The following is a 23,722-nucleotide window of genomic DNA, read 5'->3' on the forward strand; positions in this document are numbered from 1 at the left end:
TGGAGCCAGCGAGGATAAAGGTGGGGACTCGGAGCTGGGACTGATAGGGGCTAGAGGTCTACGGTTGAGTTCTCTCTCTCAGACGCTGGTCAATGCGTGAGGCCAACTTGATCAGGGACTCGAGATTGTCCGGTGGTTCCCGAGTGGCCAGTTCATCTTGGATAGTGTCGGAAAGGCCTTTCAGAAAGCACACCGTGAGCGCCTCGTTGTTCCAGCCACTTGCTGCTGCCACCGTGCGGAACTGGATGGCATAGTCCGTCACGCTGCGCCAACCTTGGTGGAGAGTCAGGAGCTGTTTGGCTGAGTCAGAACCACTGCTTGGGCCTTGAAACACTCGTTTGAATTCCTCAGCAAAGGCAGAGTAGCTGGCACAGCAGGAACTATGGGCATCCCACACAGCAGTAGCCCAGGCCAGGGCTTTTTCCGACAGCAGGGTGATGATATAAGCGATCTTAGACCGGTCGGTGGGAAACGACGAGGGTTGTAGCTCAAAGGAGAGAGAACATTGGGTGAGAAACCCTTTACAAGCACTTGGATCACCTGAGAACCGTTGGGGAGGTGGAAGACGAGGTTCAGCCAGGGGGTTATCTGCCATGGGTACGTGAATCTGAGGTACTGGGACGGGAACTGTTGCCGGGGTAAGACGATCAGATATTTGCTTAATGGAAGTCAGCATCTCCGACAGAAGATGAGAATGTCTAGCCATTAAGGCCTCTTGCTGAACCAGGGCGGCTTCGTGGCGTTGGACAGTCTCCTGGTGGTGGGACAGCATGGCAAAAAGGTCCTGGGAACTGGCTGCCTCTGGGTTCATTTTGGCTCTGTGTTTCTGTCAGGACCCGGTTACGAACCTGGGTCTCCGGAGTGAGAAACAGTCACTTAACCAACTGAGCCACGAATAGTCAGCAGAACCCAGAAGATGAGGCAGACACAGCAGTACTTAAGACGGTGTATTTAATAAAGTAAAAAAGGAGAAGTCCTTCAATACAAAAAATGGCAAATCCAAAAGGTGGTAGGAATAGCACAAAAAGCCTCAAGAGATACTCAAAAACAAAAACAGAATTCCACAAGAGCATCCACCGGAATCGACAAGAATACACAGAACACTAGGGCTGGGTGCTAACATACAAACACAGAGCACAGAACTGAGGGAAACTAAGGGTTTAAATACAATCAGGGGAAACGAGGCACAGGTGCAAATAATAATGGGGAACAAGGGAAAAAACATGAGGTCAAAAAGCACAATGGGGGCATCTAGTGACCAAAACCCGGAACAACCCTGGCCAAATCCTGACACTTAGGTCTTCTGAGCCTCTTTTATTTGAGGCATGGTTCACATCAGGCAATGCTTCTTGTGAATAGCAAACTCATATTTTGTGTGTGTTTTTTATAGGACAGGGCAGTTCTAACCAACATCTCCAATCTCGTCTCACTGATTGGACTCCATGTTAGCTGATAACTGACTCCAAATAGCTTTTGGAGAAGTCATTAGCCTAGGGGTTCACATACTTTTTTCAACCTGCACTGTGAATGTTTAATTGATGTATTCAATATAGGCAAGAAAAATACAATAATATTGTTGTGACTAAGATGAAAATAAGATCAAATTGTATGACTAATTAATGCAGGAATTGAGGTTATTCCAAAGGGTTCACATACTTTTTCTTGCCACTGTATCTATTTGAGGATCAACCATCCATCAATTCTCAAGTAAGAAGTATCCTCACTGTATAATGCTGAATAGTTTTGTTGCTTTATTTCAACGTTAAACAAATTAATTTAATCATTAACACTACAATTAAAATGGCTGCTGTAGTTGTGGCTATTTCCAGCGATGCAAAAACTGATATCAAGGAAAATGAGACCTGGAGCAAGGTTGTGGGTTGAAATTGAGACTGTTTTACCTTTTTATCATGGAAAGAGAAATCCTGACAGAGGAGGAGGCCATAACCAATCCGATTAAGGAGGAGGAGCTCTACCACAGTGATTCATCCAAATCACTTGAGGTCAGTACAGAGAGTACGTGCACTCTGGCATATATATATTCTCAGTATGGAAGAAATGGCAACGCCCACACCATGACTAACCCACCGCCAAACTTGTCATGCTGGAGGATGTTGCAGGCGGCAGAACGTTCTCCACGGCGTCTCCAGACTCTGTCACGTCTGTCACGTGCTCAGTGTGAACCTGCTTTCATCTGTGAAGAGCACAGGGCGCCAGTGGCGAATTTGCCAATCTTGGTGTTCTCTGGCAAATGCCAAACGTCCTGCACGGTGTTGGGCTGTAAGCACAACCCCCACCTGTGGATGTCGGGCCCTCATACCTGGGTTGTAGACTCCGTCTCATGCTACCACTAGAGTGAAAGCACCGCCAGCATTCAAAAGTGACCAAAACACCAGCCAGGAAGCATAGGAACTGAGAAGTGGTCTGTGGTCCCCACCTACAGAACCACTCCTTTATTGGGGGTGTCTTGCTAATTGCCTATAATTTCCACCTGTTGTCTATTCCATTTGCACAACAGCATGTGAAATTTATTGTCAATCAGTGTTGCTTCCTAAGTGGACAGTTTGATTTCACAGAAGTGTGATTGACTTGGAGTTACATTGTGTTGTTTTAAGTGTTCCCTTTATTTTTTGAGCAGTGTATATATAGAGTGCCTGAGTTCTTACTGAAGTTAAAGAGTTGAGGTTCACAAACGTTTAATGTTGCAACCCATTTTCAAAGTGTCTTTCAACATGGTCAAATTTTTAGCCACCAATAAAAAACATGCACTATGTGGACACCACTTCAAATAAGTGAATTTGACAATTTAAGCCACACTAGTTGTAGACAGGTGTATACAATTGAACACACAGCCACGCAATTTACAGACAAATATTGCCAGTAGATTGGCCTGTACTGAAGATCTCAGTGACTTTCAACATGGCACCAACGTAAGGTGCTACCTTTTCAACGAGTCAGTTAGTCAAATGTGTTTCCTGCTAGAGCTGCCACGGGCAACTGTAAGTGCTGTTTTTGTGAAGTGGAATCATCTAGGAGCAACACCGGCTCAGCCCAGAAGTGGCAAGGGCAGCTCACAGAATGGGATGCCCGAGTGCGTAGCATGTAAAAATCATCTCTCCTCGGTTGCAACACTAACAAACTAATTCCAAACTGCCTCTGGAAGCAATGTCAGCACAATAACTGTTAGTCAGGAGCTAAATTAAATGGGTTTCCGTGGCCAAGCAGCCGCACACAAGCTTAAGATCACCTTGCGCAATCCCAAGCGTGGTGTAAAGCTCACGGCTATTGGACTCTGGAGAAGAGGAAACACGTTCTCTACAGTGATGAAGCACGCTTCATCATCTGGCAGTCCGACGGATTAATATGGATATGGCAGATGCCAGAAGAACGCTACCTGCCCCAATGCATAGTGCCAACTTTAAAGTTTGGTGGTTGAGGAAAATTATCTTTGCTTTTATTCACGCCAACTGCGAGCCAGGCCTAATAGCACAAAGTCAGTGCCCAACCTCAATAATGATCTTGTGACTGAATGGAAGCCAGTCCCGCAGCAATGTTCCAAAATCTAGAGGAAAGCTGGAGGCTATTATAGCGGCAAAGGGGGACCAATCCATATTAATGTCCATGATATTGGAATGAGATGTTCGATGAGCAGGTGTTTTTGGGCCATGGAGTGTATTTGGTTATCTGCAGGCCAAGAAGAACTGCTAGTGGGTCTTGACCCCTTTTTGGAAACAACAAATTCTCTGGAACTGATTATGAATTTAGAAGTTTTGTTGATGTCATACTTGTTTACAATTGTTTTAGGACTTGTAGAGCCTTCCACCTTATGTCAGAGAGGTTTCACACTTGTTTTGAATGGATCTCAAATAGTTTGTCAAACAAACAGAACACAACAGACAAAGACATACACAATGACGGATCTTAACTCATTTCATTTATTATTGATGGAATAATCAGCTCTGAACAGGAGCTAATGTCAACATATTTGATTTAAACAAGTTTTCTCCTTCCCCTATCGATGCCCGTCTCATTTTCCACCCGCTGCTGGGGCTGGGGCTGGAGCTGGAACAGGAGTTGCGGCAGGAGCAGAGGCGAGTCTGGCCAATAGGAAGGGCAGGAGGGTTATCAGGGCAGAGTTACCTTGAGAAGGCTGCGCATAAGAGAAGTAGGATGGGTACTGAGGCTGCTGATAGGGGTAAAACCCTCCCACACCACGCCCATAACCCCTGAACATCTGTGGAGAGAGAGAAAGAGAGATGGATAAATTGCTCTGAACTCAAACAAACTAGTAATCATATTCATGTAGTTTCCTATACTATAGTACTCTAATAGAAAGAATAATAGATACCAATAGATAGTGCTAAATATTACTGCACCACATCGCTAGCTGAGCGCTCCTCTCGATCATGTTTCTCAGACACCTGCACACACAAACAAAATCCCAGGATGAATGCTATATGGTATAAAGTAATAAACACTCAAAGTGTGAACTTTAGTCCATCATATTGTAATAATTCAGATATTGTCATAATCCAATGCAATGCAATCTGTGTAAAGTGCAATCTCTTGGTGTATTGACATGTAACGTGCTGATGTTATATTTCAAGAATTCTTACAGGAATGGAGGAACCAAGTCCAATTAGGCACATCACTGGGAATAGTAGTTTCATGGTCACCATGGAATTCTTGAAATGAAAAAAGATGTGCAGTGAATTCAAAGCTTGACACACATGCCTAAATTCCTCTACAGTATTCTTTGAAACTCTTACCTGTTCAAATGAAGATGTAAAATGCTTGAAATGTTGCTACTAAACTTTTAACACTGTTGCCGTATTGTAACTTAACTGCAAAAATATATTTTTATTTCATTTCATTCCACAGTCAATTAGCTTCCAGTGCACCAATGTGCCTTCAGTGCACCAATGAGCCTTCAGTGCACCAATGAGCTCAAGTCCCATGATCAATGGTGTGTCCTGTGTCCTGGAGATGTAAAATGTGATGAAATTAGGCATTTGGTGGGTAATCCTACAAATCTGTATATCCACAGTGCCCACAAAGAACAATGTCTCATCAGTGTTAGGAAACTTTAGCTAAATTGAAAGGTTTTGAAACTGTCGATGATTCATCTACCTGTTTTGGGGCATTGAGGAGGCTAAATGAAAACATTTCATTGTAATGTTTAACTTTAATTTCTCAATTTATACAATATAGCTCAAGTACCAGACTTTATTTTGATTTCTCCTGTCATGCAATATAATGTACAATTTTTTTTTTATTAAATAACGTAATGTAATGTACCACACTTTGTATAGATTTCTTGCAATTTTCATAAACTTAATGAGCATTCATCAGAGGACTGGGTAGACATACAATTGAGCTTAAAATATTAATGTGTTTATTAAACAGAAATGCATAAAGGAATCACACTTCATAGTCTGTGAGTTCCATGAAATTCCATGAAATACCTGATAGACAGAAAAGCGAATTAATGAATTTATAGGATATACATATACTTAGAATAAAAAAATACTTATTTTCCACCATAATTTGCAAATAAATTAATTAAAAATCCTGCAATATGATTTTCTGGATTTGTTTTCCTCATTTTGTCTGGCATAGTTGAAGTGTACCTATGATGAAAATTACAGGCCTCTCTCATATTTTTAAGTGGGAGAACTTGCACATTTGGTGGCTGACTAAATACTTTTTTCCCCCACTGTACGTAAGTATCAAAAGTATATTTAATTGCTCACATATACTTAAGTATCAACAGTAAAAGTATAAATCATTACAAAAACCTTATATTAAACAAACCAGACGCCACCATTTTCTTGTTTACTTTATTTACGGATAGGCGGGGGTACACTCCAACACTCAGACATCTATATAAACTAAGCTTTTGTGTTTTGTGAGTCCACCAGATCAGAGGCAGTAGTGATGACCAGGGATGTTCTCTTGATAAGCGCAGGAATTTGTCAATTTTCCTGTCCTGCTTAGCATTCAAAAGGTAATTTTTGGAAGTCAAGGACAATGTATGGGGTAAAAAGTACATTATTTTCTTCAGGAATTTTGTGAAGCAAAAGTAAAAGTTGTCAGAAATATATATATAGTAAAGTAAAGTACAGATACCCCCAAAAACGGTTTAAGTTGTACTTTTCACCTGTTTAGCGTCCACTTGGGGCAGGGGCTGGTGCAGGGGCAGGGGCAGGGGCTGGTGCAGGGGCAGGGGCTGGGGCAGGAGCAGGGGCAGGGGCAGGGGCTGGTGCAGGGGCAGGGGCTGGGGCAGGGGCAGGGGCTGGGGCAGGGGCTGGAGCTGGGGCTGGGGCTGGGGCAGAGGCTGGGGCAGGGGCTGGGGCTGGGGCTGGGGCAGGGGCAGGGGCTGGGGCAGGGGCTGGGGCTGGGGCTGGGGCTGGGGCTGGGGCTGGGGCAGGGGCTGGTGCTGGGGCAGAGGCAGCAAACAGTTTAAGTAGAAGTTGAAGTAGCTGATTTGAATTCAACTGTGGAAGAAAGGGCAGAAAGGAACCAGCCTAAATAGGAAAAGAAAACAGCAGTTTTTTTCTCATTCAATGTCCTTTTGATATACACACCACACATGGAATCATATCTCAGAATATTCACATATGTTTCATACACATTGATGTTCACTACTATATGTTAAATAATTTCTGCTCATAATCTGTGGAGCTATGGAACTTACCTCCCTGGAGTTTGAGTTAGAGTTGGAGTCAGAGCTGGAACGTGCAACTCTCAAGTGATCCACATCAGCCTGAAAAATTATAATTTTATTATTTAAACATGCACATTTTATATATACAGTATATACTCAAATATATATACTTCAAATATGATATAAAGAAGAATATTATATAATTGTATGTTGATAATTGCTAAACTCACAGGAAGAGCCAATGACAGGCCCAGGAGGCATCCCAGAAAGAGTACAGTCTTCATCATCATCTTGGTGGTCAGTTCTAAAAACATAAAAAGATACAAAAGCAATTAGATGACCTTTTTTTATTCTGAATTTTGAAGTCGAATGTTATCACTGGAGCGTAAGTATATTTATCACTATTCAAAAGCCCTGCTTCACAACCAATTTCCTTACCTTCGAGTCAGTTAATTTCAGCAGTTGATCAGGTGTAATGATGCGAAGACAATGAGCTATACCCAGTCGGTGGGTTCTCTTTAAATAGAGTTAAGAGCACTGATGTCACAACCCCTAAATCTAGGTGGTATTATTGTGAAAATAATCATGATGTTTAATATTCTGAAATCTTTAATCTCTCTGTTGAAGGATAGGTGTGGGTAATACTAATGGATTAGCATTATAACTGTACAGATGAGTCACACATGAAATGTATGATATACAGTACCAGTCAAAGGTTAAGACACACCTACTCATTCAAGTTTGTTTAAAAAAATATATATTTTCTACACTGTATACTAATAGTGAAGACATCAGAACTATGAAACGACACATATAGAATCATCTTGTAACCAAAAAAGTGTTAATCAAATCAAAATGTATTTTACTTTGAGATTCTTCAAAGAGAATGCCAAGTATGTGTGAAGCTGTCGTCAAGGCAAAAGGTGGTTACATTGAAGAATTTTTAAAAATGACTACATGATTCCATGTGTGTTATTTAATATTTTTGATGTCTTCACTATTATTCTACAATGTAGAAAATAGTAAAATGTAAAAATAACCTTGAATGAGTAGGTGGGTCCAAACGTTTGACTGGTGCTGTATGCATAAAATAAACTGGTAACTCTTCACAATAATTGGTTTATTATTAGTTATTTACAACAGTGTTATAAGCATACAATGTATAATCCTTTAAAATCTTTATTATAATATATTTATAACATTTATTAGAATTAGAATTATTAGAAACAGCTTCATTATAAATGTTACTATTAAGACAAAATATCTACTACATCCAGCTAATAGGTGAATTTACAGGGGATTGTGTGATATAAATGGATATAAATTATTTTGTAAACACATGCAGTACCAGTGATTTGCAAACAAACACCCATTTCGCTCCCCACCTTTGAACGTTGCCAAATCGTCATGGGAAGGACTTGATTGTAGAATTAAGTAGGCTTATAAACAAGAAACTGAGTCACCAGCTAAGAAAGTATAATCTGCAACTCAATCCCCACCTTGCCATGACAAATGTCCAGATTCACTACAGACAGTCCTCCCCCAAAAATCTAAAAGAAGTGTGTTGTAAACTGTCTGTCCTAAAGGAACCCCTTTTTAATTTTTTTAATTTTACATGAGTTTAAACCATTATTTTTTAGCAATAAACAGTACTTCCATAATTTGTTTAACTGGGATCAGGTGACATTCAGACAAGTCATGTGAGGCCTGTGGGCACCCTAGCGCAAATCAACCAACATGTACAATACCAGTGTAACGGTTTTTGTCTGGTGAAGGAGAAGCGGACCAAAATGCAGCGTGGTATTTTTGAGACATGTTTAATGAGGAATGAAAAAATGAATTATACAAAAACAACAAACGGAATGTGAACCTATACAGCCTATCTGGTGACAACAAACACAGAGACAGGAAAATCACCCACGAAATACTCAAAGAATATGGCTGCCTAAATATGGTTCCCAATCAGAGACAACGATAATCACCTGACCCTGATTGAGAACCGCCTCAGGCAGCAATAGACTATGCTAGACACCCCCAAGACAAAACACACGACAAAAAACCCATGTCACACCCTGGCCTGACCAAATAAATGCAGACAAACACAATATACTTCGACCAGGGCGTGACAACCAGTCAAATGTTTGGACAAACATACTCAATCAAGGGTTTTTCTTTATTTTTACTATTTTCTACTTTGTAGAATAATAATGAAGACATCAAACTATGAAATAACACATACAGTGGGGAGAACAAGTATTTGGTACACTGCTGATTTTGCAGGTTTTCCTACTTACAAAGCATGTAGAGATCTGTAATTTTTATCATAGGTACACTTCAACTGTGAGAGACAGAATCTAAAACAAAAATCCAGAAAATCACATTGTATGATTTTTAAGTAACTCATTTGCATGTCATTGCATGACATAAGTATTTGATACATCAGAAAAGCAGAACTTAATATTTGGTACAGAAACCTTTGTTTGCAATTACAGAGATAATACATTTCCTGTAGTTCTTGACCAGGTTTGCACACACTGCAGCAGGGATTTTGGCCCACTCCTCCATACAGACCTTCTCCAGATCCTTCAGGTTTCGGGGCTGTCGCTGGGCAATAAGGACTTTCAGCTCCCTCCAACGATGTTCTATTGGGTTCAGGTCTGGAGACTGGATAGACCACTCCAGGCAGGACCTTGAGATGCTTCTTACGGAGCCACTGCTTAGTTGCCCTGGCTGTGTGTTTCGGGTCATTGTCATGCTGGAAGACCCAGCCACGACCCCATCTTCAATGCTTTTACTGAGGGAAGGAGGTTGTTGACCAAGATCTCGCGATACTTGGCCCCATCCATCCTCCCCTCAGTACGGTGCAGTCATCCTGTCCCCTTTGCAGATAATCATCCCCAAAGAATGATGTTTCCACCTCCATGCTTCACGGTTGGGATGGTATTTTTGGGGTTGTACTCATCCTTCTTCTTCCTCCAAACTCGGCGAGTGGAGTTTAGACCAAAAAGCTCATGTGTCATTAGACCACATGACCTTCTCCCATTCCTCCTCTGGATCATCCAGATGGTCATTGGCAAACTTCAGACGGGCCTGGACATGTGCTGGCTTGATCAGGGGGACCTTGGGTGCGCTGCAGGATTTTAATCCATGAAGGCGTAGTGTGTTACTAATGGTTTTCTTTGAGACTGTGGTCCCAGCTCTCTTCAGGTCATTGACCAGGTCCTGCCGTGTAGTTCTGGACTGATCCCTCACCTTTCTCATCATCATTGATGCCCCACGAGGTGAGATCTTGCATGGAGCCCCAGACCGAGGGTGATTGACCGTCATCTTGAACTTCTTCCATTTTCTAATAATTGCGCCAACAGTTGTTGCCTTCTCACCAAGCTGCTTGCCTATTGTCCTGTAGCCCATCCCATCCTTGTGCAGGTCTACAATTTTACCCTGATGTCCTTACACAGCTCTCTGGTCTTGGCCATTGTGGAGAGGTTGGAGTTTGTTTGATTGAGTGTGTGGACAGGTGTATTTTAGACAGGTAAACGAGTTCAAACAGGTGCAGTTAATACAGTGGAGAACAGGAGGGCTTCTTAAAGAAAACTAACAGGTCTGTGAGAGACAGAATTCATACTGGTTGGTAGGTGATGAAATACTTATGTCATGCAATAAAATGCAAGTTAATTACTTAAAAATCATACAATGTCATTTTCTGCATTTTTATTTTAGATTCCATCTCTCACAGTTGAAGTGTACCTATGATAAAAAATTACAGACCTCTACATGCTTTGTAAGTAGGGAAAACCTGCATAATCGTCAGTGTATCAAATACTTGTCCTCCCCACTGTATGGAATCATGTAGTAACCAAAAAAGTGTTAAACAAAACATGCTTCTTCAAAGTTTTGACAGGAGAACGCATCCGAACGAGCGAAACTGCGCCCCTCTGTACTGTTCTACAGTTCTCTCTGTAGGCCATCTATCTGATGCTGTCTGGTCTTAGTACCAGCATCAAATTGTGGTAGTGGTAAGCTTGTTTGCTTGTTTGTTTGATTAGTTTTGGGATATCGACCGACAGCCTGTAAGGTCTGCAAGGATATATCAATATTTTGTTTTGTGTTTTGACACTTGGCTGGGAAGCTTTGATTGCTGGAGAACACTGAGTCCAGCAAATACAGTGGCAAGAAAAAGTTTGTGAACCCTTTAGAATTACCTGGATTTCTGCATAAAGTGGTCATAAAATCTTCTAAGTCACAACAATAGACAAACACAGTCTGCTTAAACCAATAACACGTAAACAATTATATGTTTTCATGTCTTTATTGAACACACTGGGTAAACATTCACAGTGCAGGGTGGGAAAAGTATGTGAACCCTTGGATTTAATGACTGGTTGACCCTCCTTTGGCAGCAATAACCTCAACCAAATGTTTTCTGTAGTTGTGACCACGGTCAGGAAGAATGTTGGACCATTCATCTTTACAAAACTGTTCCAGTTCAGCAATATTCTTAGGATGTCTGTCCACAGAATATTTTGCCAAATGCGCTGTGGAACATCCAGGTTCTCTTTTGCAAACTTCAGACGTGCAGCAATTATTTTTTCAGACAGGAGTGGCTTCTTCCATGGTGTCCTCCCATGAACACCATTCTTGTTTAGTGTTTTACATATCATAGACTCGTCAACAGAGATTTTGGCATGTTCCAGAGATTTCTGTAAGTCTTTAGCTGACACTCTAGGATTCTTCTTAACCACATTGAGCATTCTGCTCTGTGCTCTTGCAGTCATCTTGGCAGGATGGCCACACCCAGAGAGTAGCAACAGTTCTGAACTTTCTCCATTTATAGACAATTTGTCTTACCATGGACTGATGAACATTAAGGCATTTAGAGATACTTTTGTAACCCTTTCCAGCTTTATGCAAGTCAACAATTCTTCATCTTAGGTCTTCTGAGCCTCTTTTATTTGAGGCATGGTTCACATCAGGCAATGCTTCTTGTGAATAGCAAACTCATATGTTCTGAGTGTTTTTATAGGGCAGGGCAGTTCTAACCAACATCTCCAATCTCGTCTCACTGATAGCTGATAACTGACTCCAAATAGCTTTTGGAGAAGTCATTAGCCTAGGGCTTCACATACTTTTTTCAACCTGCACTGTGAATGTTTAATTGATGTATTCAATATAGGCAAGAAAAATACAATAATATTGTTGTGACTAAGATGAAAATAAGATCAAATTGTATGACTAATTAATGCAGGAATTGAGGTTATTCCAAAAGGTTCACATACTTTTTCTTGCCACTGTATCTATTTGAGGATCAACCATCCATCAATTCTCAAGTAAGAAGTATCCTCACTGTATAATGCTGAATAGTTTCATTGCTTTATTTCAACGTTAAACAAATTAATTTAATCATTAACACTACAATTAAAATGGCTGCTGTAGTTGTGGCTATTTCCAGCGATGCAAAAACTGATATCAAGGAAAATGAGACCTGGAGCATACAGGAAGGTGCATACAGGAAACCTTTTCACACTATATGCAGGACAACGATCCTGTCCTCCTGAGTAAGGAGAAAGTATCTCATATCTCAGATGAAATGACAATGTGAGACTGAGTTCGAAGAGGATAATTCCTTGCCTCCCAAGGACAAAGACGGAGTGAATGAAACATTGGAGTTGGTACCTGGTGAGTCGGAGTCTGCAAGAGTGACTTCTCATTCCAAGAAAAATAAGAAGAATAATAGGAAAAATTGTAAAAATGAGACTAGTAACAATCATAACCCAATAGAAAACCTTGAGGTTCATAAGAGAACCCGAAGGCGGTGTAACTCTGGGGAATACAAAAGAAGGCAGACAGACATCAATGCTGGCCTTCATTCAAACAATCCGGAATCAACATACATCCAAGCGTCCCAGGTTACCAAGCTCCCCATCAGAGTCTGGAGTTAGGTCACCTGCAGAAAGAAAGGCTGATATGTAGGATGTAATTCTGGGAGAAGTGGAGAGTGGAGTCCCCCTTATTAGCCATCCAGACTGAAATCATTGATGAGGGATTGAAATAATCTATATATCAGAACCTTTACTATCTGGTTCAGAGAAGGACATTCTCTGTATGTGAGAATAACTTCTGTTGCTAACATGACTTTTCAAGAGAATGAGCAATCTGCTAATAATTTAATTTGAATGCCAACTCTTGATACGTGTCCAAAACAAAACCTTTGAGACAGAAACTCATTCGAAAACATTGTATCATGAAACTTTTTCAAACCGTCAATCAGGCTAAAATGCTCTGGGACCCTCATCCCAAGCCTAGAAGAATATTGGGAGGTCATCTGAATATTCGTAGCATTATTTCTAAGAGTGAACAGGTAGAACATTCATTGAATGACTCTAATCTAGATTTTTTTTCTGTTTCTCTGAGACATGGCTGAAGAAATCTTTTCCTATTTCTGCCTTTAAAGTCCCTGGATATTCCATATTCAGGAGGGACAGGGGAGAGGGCAGAGGGGGTGGATTGCTTGAGTACATGAAAGATAACTTTTAATGCAATTGTATCATATGGAAACATGCCAATGACATTGAATGTATGGGGCTGAATGTCTTCCTCTCCCCTCATATGTCTCTAACTATTATTGGATTATATCGACCACCAACATCTGATATCTCATTCCTGATATCTGATATCTCATAAAGAATGTGATAAGAAAGAGATTATCTTTATGGGTGATTTCAATATAAACTGGGGAAATAAAACTTGCAGGAAAAAACTTAAAGGGATCACAGATGATTTCAACCTGACTGAAATAATACAAAACCCAACCAGAGTAACACGGTCATCCCAGACTCAAATTGATCTGGTGTTTACTAACAGACCTGATCAAATAATTAAGTCCAGTAACTTACCTACTGGCATATGTGACCACAATGTTACATCGGTGGTTAGAAAGCTCACTAGAACGAGATTTAAGAACCATATTAATGTTCAACAGTACGATAACAAAATGCAGAAAAGTGAGCAGAGTAAAACTACGATGCAGCTAGAAGTCAATTTGACTGGTCTGATCTGTTAAGCAATGAAGACCCAGAGTCTGGATACAGAACAGTTCTGTCAGCTATTGACAAGTTGAATACCTCATTTAATTGGACATTTCAACGTAAGTCAAGAAGCAAAATCTCTCTACCATGGCTCAACGAGGACCTCTGGAGGCAGACGAGAGAACGGGATTTTTCCTTGAAAAAATCACTGAAGTCTGGTAAGAATGATGACAGACATATATTTGCATCACTGAGAAATAAGGTGGTTAGGAATAAAAAATAAAAAAGCAAGTTATTTCTTAGAGTGATCAATGAAGCAAAAGGAAATGGCAAAGTGATTTGGGAAAATCTCAACGAACTAACAGGGAGAGGAGCTGAAAAGTAAAAAAAAACATGCTGAATTCAAGGTTAATGGGATTCTAATTCAAGACTCAAATTTCATATCCACCACCTTTAACAATGTATTTGTTGACTCTGTCAGGGAACTGGCTCAGAGAGGTTCAACCAAGACAACAGTTCTTCACACCCATAGATAATAATAAACCAATATTCAGAATTCCTGAAATCTCAGTGTCAGCCGTGGAGAGTATTATTAGCTTCTTCAGGAGCTCTAGAACAAAATATGCATTTGGTCTAGACGTTGTATTTCTGAAGAGACACAAAAATTATCTGATTGCCCCTATTTTACATCGAGTTAATCTGTCCATAAAATATGTTTTTTTTCCCCAATGCTGGGAAGTCTGCTGCAGTGATACCTGTCTTAAAATCTGGTGGCCAAAAACTGGTGGAAAATTACCAACCTTTTAGCATTCTTCCAGTGCTATCAAAATTAACTGAAAGATGGGTGTTTGATCATCTGACTGATCATCTCATTCTCCACACATCAAATGCAATTTGGATTCAGAACTAACCATTCTACCAAAACAGCCAATTGCTATTTTCTGGAGTGTATTAAATCTAAACCAAACATAGGTGGTGAAGTCTGCACAGTATTTTTGGATCTTGAAAGGGTCTTTGATACTGTGAATCATGAGGTCCTCCTATTCAAACTACGACCTCCCTTAATGTGTCCACTGAAGTCATTCGTTGGATGTATTCCTATCTGACAAACAGAAGTCAATGGGTTGGTTTGGGGGACACTCAGCCGGACTCTTTACTATACAATTGGGGTCCCACAAGGGGCAATATTAGGCCCCCTTCTGTTTACCATCTATGTAAATGATCTCTCACTTGCTTGCCCACAAGTTAACATGCAGATGTATACAGATGATACAGTTATGTATGTACACAAAAAATAGACAATTGGTTAACAAGTTAACTGAAGCTATGGTACATGTTTCTAAATGGATGACTAATTCTTGCTTGCATTTAAATATCGACAAGACTCTTCGTTATGTACTTCCATTGAATCCATTGATTCTTCCCAACAAGCTGTTCTTGTTGGGGAGAATCATAAAGTAGTGTCTAACTTCAGGTGTCTTGGTGTCATTTTGGACTCCAACTTGACATTTGACGTGTGAAGAAGGTGGTAAACACGGTTAAATTTGGATTATTCAACTTAAAGGTTTATAAGAACTTTCCTTCCGCTGGAGGCTGCAAAACTATATATGCATGCAATGATCTTCTCACATCTGAGATATTATCTCACATGCGGGTCCCAAGCAGGAGCTACTATTCTGAAACCAATTGAATCACTCTACAAACAAACACTTAAGATTTTTGATAACAAACCAAACAGTTACCACTATTGTCATATATTTTACAAACATAGTTGATTTAGTCTGGATAGCTTTAAGCAGTATGTAGATGCAAGCCTTGTCTTTAAGATCCTGTATGGTCTTGCCCCTCCACCTCTACGCCAGCATATCATGCTCAAGGAAAGCACCTCCAGAATATCAAGGGCAATAACTAGAGGGAATTGGCCAATCGGCCTTCTCTGTTAGAGCTACAACATACTTGAATGCAATGCTCATGAACTTGAGAAGCTGCACTGATTATTGTACTTTTAAATTTGAATTGAAAACATTGCTAAAACCGATCCAAATCTGTACACATGTTATCTGTGGTTCCTCATACGTAAGACAACAGTTGATGATAGTGTTGTTGTTGTCGTTAGAATTATATACAGTTGAAGTCGGAAGTTTACATACACCTTAGCCAACTACATTTCAACTCAGTTTTTCACAATTTCTGACATTTAATCCTAGTAAAAAATTCCCTGTCTTAGGTCAGTTAGGAACACCACTATATTTTAAGAATGTGAAATGTCAGAATAGTAGTAGGGAGAATGATTTATTTCAGCTTTTGTTTCATTCATCACATTCCTAGTGGGTCGGAAGTTACATACACTCAATTAGTATTTGGTAGCATTGCCTTTAAATGTTTAACGTGGGTCAAACATTTCAGGGAGCCTTGAACAACCTTCCCACAATAAATTGGGTTAATTTTGGCCCATTCCTCCTGTCAGAGTGTAATAAATCCTGTGTGTAGCTGGTGTAGAGGAGTCAGGCGCAGGACAGCAGATGTGAGTAAGAAACGTACTTTACTCAAAATATCACAAATACAACGCAAATTAAACGAGCCCACAATAACAGACCGTATTACATACCACTCACAAACACACATGGGGGAACAGAGGGTTAAATAATGAACAAGTAATTGGGGGATTGAAACCAGGTGTGTAAAACAAAGACAAAACCAATGGAAAATGAAAAGTGGATCGGCGATGGCTAGAAGGCCGGTGACATCGACCGCCGAACGCCACCCGAACAAGGAGAGGGACCGACTTCGGCTGAAGTCGTGACACAAAGCTGGTGTAACTGAGTCAGGTTTGTAGGCCTCCTTGCCCGCACACGCTTTTTCAGTTCTGCCTACAAATTGTCTATAGGATTGACGTCAGGGCTTTATGATGGCCACTCCAATACGTTCACTTTGTTGTCCTTAAGCCATTTTGCTACAACTTTGGAAGTATGCTTGGGTTCATTGTCCATTTGGAAGATCCATTTGCAACCAAGCTTTAACTTCCTGACTGATGTCTTGAGTAGTTGCTTTAATATAGCCACATCATTTTCCGTCCTCATGATGCCATCTATTTTGTGAAGTGCACCAGTCCCTCCTGCAGCAAAGCAGCCCCACCACATGATGCTGCCACCCCCATGCTTCACGGGATGGTGTTCTTCGACTTGTAAGCCTCCCCCTTTTCCTCCAAAACATAAAGATGTTATTATTATGGTCAAACAGGTCTATTTTTGTTTCATCAGACCAGAGGACCAAATTTCTCCAAAAAGTGTCATCTTTATTCCCATTTGCAGTTGCAAACTGTAGTCTGGCTTTTTTATGGCGGTTTTGGAGCAGTGGCTTCTTCCTTGCTGAGCGGGCTTTCAGGTTATGTCGATATAGGACTCGTTTTACTGTGGAAATAGATACTTTTGTACCTGTTTCCTCCAGTATCTTCACAAGGTCATTTGCTGTTGTTCTGGGATTTATTTGCACTTTTTTATATATTATTGGATGTAATGTATTTGTATTTTGTATTGTTTTAGTGAGTATGTGTATTATGGTTGTGTAATTGTCCTCAGCTGCCCTGGGACTGCAGGTGCAAATGAGCTTTTGGCTAACACCGGTATATTTACATGGATGTTGCATTATTGTAATATTGATGTTGATTAATGTGCATTGTCCCCTATAAATAAATAAATAAAACAAATAAACAAGTAGCCACCCTTTGACTTGATTATTATTATTTGACCCTGTTGGTCATCTATGAACATTTTAATATCTTGGCCATGTTCTGTTATAATCTCCACCCGGTACAGCCAGAAGAGGACTGGCCAGCACGGATAAACTGGTTACTCTCTAGGTTTTTTCCTAGGGTCTGGCCTTTCTAGGGAGTTTTTCCTAGACACAGTGCTTCTACACCTGTATTGCTTGCTGTTTGGGGTTTTAGGTTGGGTTCCTGTACAGCACTTTGAGATATCAGCTGATGTAAGAAGGGCTTTATAAATCAATTTGATTTGATAACAGCTTTACACACTCTTGGCATTCTCTCAACTAGCTTCATGAGGTAGTCACCTGGAATCTATTTCAATTAACAGGAGTGCCTTTTTAAAAGTTTAATTAATTAATGCATTTGTGCCAATCAGTTGTGTTGTGACAAGGTAGGAATGGTATGCAGAAGATAGCCCTATTTGGTAAAAGACCAAGTCCCTATTATGGCAAGAACAGATCAAGTAAGCAAAGCGAATCAGCAGTCCATCATTAGTCGACTGCTGAAAAACTTCAAAAACTTTGAACATTTCTTCAAATGCAGTCGCAACAACCATCAAGCGCTATGATGAAACTGGCTCTCATGAGAACCGCCAGATAAAAGGAAGGCCCAGAGATACCTTTGCAGGAGAGGATAAGTTCATTAGAGTTACCAGCCTCAGAATTTGCAGCCCAAATAAATACTTCACAAGTAACAGACACATCTCAACATCAACTTCAGAGGAGACTGTGTGAATCAGGCCTTTATGGTCAAATTGCTGCAAAGAAACCCCTACTAAAGGACACCAATAAGAAGAAGAGACTTTCTTGGGCCAAGAAGCACGAGCAATGGACATTAGATCGGTGGAAATCTGTCCTTTGGTCTGATGAGTTCAAATTTGAGATTTTTAGTTCCAACCGACGTGTCTTTGTGAGATGCAGAGTAGGTGAACGGATGATCCCTGCATGAGTGGTTCCCACCGTAAAGCATGGAGGAGGAGGTGTGATGGTGTGGGGGTGCTTTGCTGGTGACACTGTCTGTGATTTATTTAGAATTCAAGGCACACTTAACCAGCATGGCTACCACAGCATTCTGCAGCGATACACCGTCCCATCTGGTTTGCTCTTATAGGGACTATCTATCATTTGTTTTTCAACACCTGCAGGCTGTGTAAGGGCTATTTGACCAAGAAGGAGAGTGATGGAGTGCTGCATCCGATGACCTGGCCTCCACAATCACCCGACCTCAACCCAATTGAGATGGACCGCAGAGTGAAGGAAAAGCAGACAACAAGTGCTATGCATATGTGGGAACTCCATCAAGACTTTTGGGAAAGCCTTCCAGGTGTAGCTGGTTAAGAGGATTTCTAGCTGTCATCAAGGCAAAGGGTGGCTAGTTTATACATTGACGAATCTCAAAAACACTACATGATTCCATATGTGCTATTTCATATTAAACTAAAGTTGAGTTGTTTGGAAGGAACACACAACACTATGTGTGGAGAAGATAAGGCTCAGCACACCAAAATCAAAACCTCATCCCAACTGTAAAATATGGTGGAGGGAGCATCATGGTTTGGGGCTGCTTTGCTGCCTCAGGGCCTTTATAGCTTGCTATCATCGACGGAACAATAAATTCCCAAGTTTATCAAGACATTTTACAGGAGTATGTAAGGTTATCTGTCCGCCAATTGAAGCTCAACAGAAGTTGGGTGACGCAACAGGACAACGACCCAAAACACAGAAGTAAATCAACAACAGAATGGCTTCAACAGAAGATAATACACCTTCTGGACTGGTCCAGTCAGAGTCCTGACCTCAGCCCGATTTAAAATGACAGAGCGTGGTTCACACAAGACATCCTTAGAATATTGCTGAACTGAAACAGTTTTGTAAAGATGAATGGTCCAAAATTCCTCCTGACCGTTGTGCAGGTCTGATTCACAACTACAGAAAAAGTTTTGTTGAGGTTATTGCTGCCGAAGGAGGGTCAACCAGTTATTAAATCCAAGGGTTCACATACTTTTTCCACCCTGCACTGTGAATGTTTACACAGTGTGTTCAATAAAGACCTATAATTGTTTGCGTGTTACTGGTTTATGCAAACTGTGTTTGTCTATTGTTGTGACTTTATTTTATGACCACTTTATCCAGAAATCCCGATAATTCTATAGGGTTCACATACTTTTTCTTGCCACTGGATTGCCACTGGATTCAGTGTTCCCCAGCAATCGAAGCTTCCCAGCCGGGCCGAATACCCGAACAAAATGAGATGTCGAAACACAACAAAACAAAATATGGATATATCATTCCTGACCTTACAGGCCATCGGTCGATACATCCAACAAACAATCAAACAAACAAGCAAACAAGCCATCTGGTGAGTAGCGCACTACCACAAACTGATGCTGGCACTAAGACCAGCCTGCATCAGATAGATGGCCTACAGAGAGAACTGTAGAACAGTTCAGAGGGGGCGGTTTCGCTCATTCGGATGCGCTCTCCTGTCAAAAACTTTAATAAGAATATTTTATTTAACCCTTTTTGGGTTACTACATGATTCCATAAGTTTATTTCATATATGTGATGTCTTCACTATTATTCTACAAAGCAGAAAATAGTAAAAATAAAGAAAAACCTCTTGAAAAGTGTGACACCAATCATTCCCTCGAGGTGGTGGAGCCCAAACTGTTTGGATGCTACCGTCAGAAGTTGGCAAATTGGCTGTACCGACTTCAGAGTCCCAAGACGTTTGTTGGGGTCATACAGCAAAACAGAGAACACCATCATATTCGTTAGAGTCTCGTCTTTACATGTCGAGGTCATGTAGGCCAATCTGTTAGGAAGCTACAGACGATTTTGTGAGAAGACCATTTTTCGGGATGTCTAATGGTCTGACAAACACCTAAAAGCTGACACCTTTCCCTGCAGATGCAGAAGTGCAACATCGGAGGATGTGGTGGATTGAGATGATTCCAATGCAAAAAAGCAGATATCACTTGCTTAAACTGACAGATTTTTATGGGGAATTTTGTAGCAACCTAAAAATAAATGTGTAGATTAGCAATGAAAACAATTTTCTACTTATCAGACTCATTTATCAATATCAGCTTTTTGTTAATCTTGCAGAGACTGAGAGGGTTAGTACAGTGTCTGGATTGTCATACAAATTGTTCCCCAATATCACTGAATATTATTTCTTCGGCATGATATGCTGATTCCATTATAATAGGCTCTGAATGAATAAATAATGAATCAATGAGACAGGGTCATTCTCTGTCAAAAAGTAATCACATTCACATGCACGCACGCACGCACGCACGCACACACACACACACACACACACACACACACACACACACACACACACACACACACACACACACACACACACACACACACACACACACACACACACACACACACGCATACCTCAGGTGAGGTATTTCCTTTAACCACATGGTGTCACTCATGGCATGAAATTGATAAGTATTTTTTTTTCTTTGTTGATGTGATGGTAAATTTCAGAGTAAGTCTCCAAAAAGTACAACAATCTTACTCTCAGTATAGCCAAGCACCTCCTGTGAGAATAAGTCCAGACCTAGCATTGCCACTCATTCTGCACTTTCCTTGTCCTTTTATGAATATGTACTGTATCCAGGTACAGGAACTGTAACCCAGTGACTCATTTACTTGCTCATCGTAAGCAGCCTGGTAAAATAAGCAGTGGAGTGGGAATAGATTGAATGATTAAATGTATGTAAAATTATACTATGTTATGTCAAGGCTTTCAATGATTTTAACCATCAAAATATTTGATCATTGAATTTGGCTACTTGACTTCCTTTGACCTACATTACTTATAATGTGAATACAATTTAAAACATGTTTAAATGTTTAAAACATAACTCAAATATTGTTCACAACCAATATAGCCTCACTAAATATATCAAGACATATCAAAGGACAAAACAAGATGCTAATCCTCAGATTTAAGTCATGTGTTAATCATTTTCTCTCAAGCCCCACCCCTTTCCTTCTCATGCACACTACCACTCTTTTTATCTCCTTCATTTAGCTAGATGTCCAGTGATGCATATATTTGTATGAATAGGTAATTTTTTTAATGTAAGATTCATTTAGAAAGGTAAATCAATTTAGACCAATCTTATTTGCAAAAGGTTACAACATTGTTTCACACATCCAGCTCTGACTAACAAATGCACAAACAGTTTGACATGTTTGAATTCAAAATCATATTTCTCAGGCAAAAGAAAGGGTGCAGGAGGGGACATATGTCATTTCAAATCCTCTTTATTACAATGCAGATAGACATACAGCAAGTACATTAAAGGGAAACTCAAGCAAAATATGGAAGACAGCTATTACAGTACTTATTGTCAGTTAATGTTCTGGTCATTTCATCAACCATAGCTTGCTCCTGTTGAGTTGAAGCTTCTGATTCATGTCCTTTCTCAGCGACCAGCTGGAGCTGGGGCTGGAGCTGGGGCTGGGGCTGGAGCTGGAGCCGGGGCTGGAGCTGGGGCTGGGGCTGGGGCTGGGGCTGGGGCTGGGGCTGGGGCTGGGGCTGGGGCTGGGGCTGGAGCTGGAGCTGGGGCTGGAGCTGGGGCTGGGGCTGGGAGGCAAAAAGAAGGATAATCAAAACGAATGTAGCCACTGGAGTCTCAAAAAGTCTCAAAGATACAGCCCTTGGTTCACTCCAGACCTGACTGCCCTCGACCAGCACAAAAACATCCTGTGGCGGACTGCAATAGCATCGAATAGTCCCCGCGATATGCAACTGTTCAGGGAAGTCCAGGAACCAATACACGCAGTCAGTCAGGAAAGCTAAGGCCAGCTTCTTTAGGCAGAAGTTTGCATCCTGTAGCTCCAACTCCAAAAAGTTCTGGGACACTGTGAAGTCCATGGAGAACATGAGCACCTCCTCCCAGCTGCCCACTGCACTGAGGCTAGGTAACACGGTCACCACCGATAAATCCATGATTATCGAAAACTTCAACAAGCATTTCTCAACGGCTGGCCATGCCTTCCGCCTGGCTACTCCAACCTCGGCCAACAGCTCCGCCCCCACCGCAGCTTCTCGCCCAAGCCCTTCCAGGTTCTCCTTTACCCAAATCCAGATAGCAGATGTTCTGAAAGAGCTGCAAAACCTGGACCCGTACAAATCAGCTGGGCTTGACAATCTGGACCCTCTATTTCTGAAACTATCTGCCGCCATTGTCGCAACCCTTACCAGCCTGTTCTCCTCGTCTGAGATCCCCAAAGCTCCAGTCATCCCCCTCTTCAAAGGGGGAGACACCCTGGACCCAAACTGTTACAGACCTATATCCATCCTGCCCTGCCTATCTAAGGTCTTCGAAAGCCAAGTCAACAAACAGGTCACTGACCATCATCCCACCGTACCTTCTCCGCTGTGCAATCTGGTTTCCGAGCCGGTCACGGGTGCACCTCAGCCACACTCAAGGTACTAAACGATATCATAACCGCCATCGATAAAAGACAGTACTGTGCAGCCGTCTTCATCGACCTTGCCAAGGCTTTCGACTCTGTCAATCACCATATTCTTATCGGCAGACTCAGTAGCCTCGGTTTTTCGGATGACTGCCTTGCCTGGTTCACCAATTACTTTGCAGACAGAGTTCAGTGTGTCAAATCGGAGGGCATGCTGTCCTGTCCTCTGGCAGTCTCTATGGGGGTGCCACAGGGTTCAATTCTCGGGCCGACTCTCTTCTCTGTATATATCAATGATGTTGCTCTTGCTGCGGGCGATTCCCTGATCCACCTCTACGCAGACGACACCATTCTATATACTTCCGGCCCGTCCTTGGACACTGTGCTATCTAACCTCCAAACGAGCTTCAATGCCATACAACACTCCTTCCGTGGCCTCCAACTGCTCTTAAACGCTAGTAAAACCAAATGCATGCTTTTCAACCGATCGCTGCCTGCACCCGCATGCCCGACGAGCATCACCACCCTGGGTGGTTCCGACCTTGAATATGTGGACACCTATAAGTACCTAGGTGTCTGGCTAGACTGTAAACTCTCCTTCCAGACTCATATCAAACATCTCCAATCGAAAATCAAATCAAGAGTCGGCTTTCTATTCCGCAACAAAGCCTCCTTCACTCACGCCGCCAAACTTACCCTAGTAAAACTGACTATCCTACCGATCCTCGACTTCGGCGATGTCATCTACAAAATTGCCTCCAACACTCTACTCAGCAAACTGGATGCAGTTTATCACAGTGCCATCCGTTTTGTC

General features: G+C 41.4%; 1 long non-coding RNA gene across 1 annotated transcript; it reads right to left on the bottom strand.

Annotated features, from left to right (window-relative positions):
• Positions 1-6,411: 6,411 nt before the first annotated feature.
• Positions 6,412-7,195, bottom strand: LOC135506494 (uncharacterized). Its single transcript, XR_010450519.1, has 4 exons — positions 7,106-7,195; positions 6,898-6,971; positions 6,698-6,766; positions 6,412-6,527 (listed from the first exon to the last, which is right to left on the bottom strand). It is a non-coding gene; the product is annotated as an uncharacterized LOC135506494 (long non-coding RNA).
• Positions 7,196-23,722: the final 16,527 nt, after the last annotated feature.

The sequence above is a fragment of the Oncorhynchus masou genome, chromosome 20, assembly GCF_036934945.1.
Source record: "Oncorhynchus masou masou isolate Uvic2021 chromosome 20, UVic_Omas_1.1, whole genome shotgun sequence".
NCBI lineage: Eukaryota > Metazoa > Chordata > Actinopteri > Salmoniformes > Salmonidae > Oncorhynchus > Oncorhynchus masou.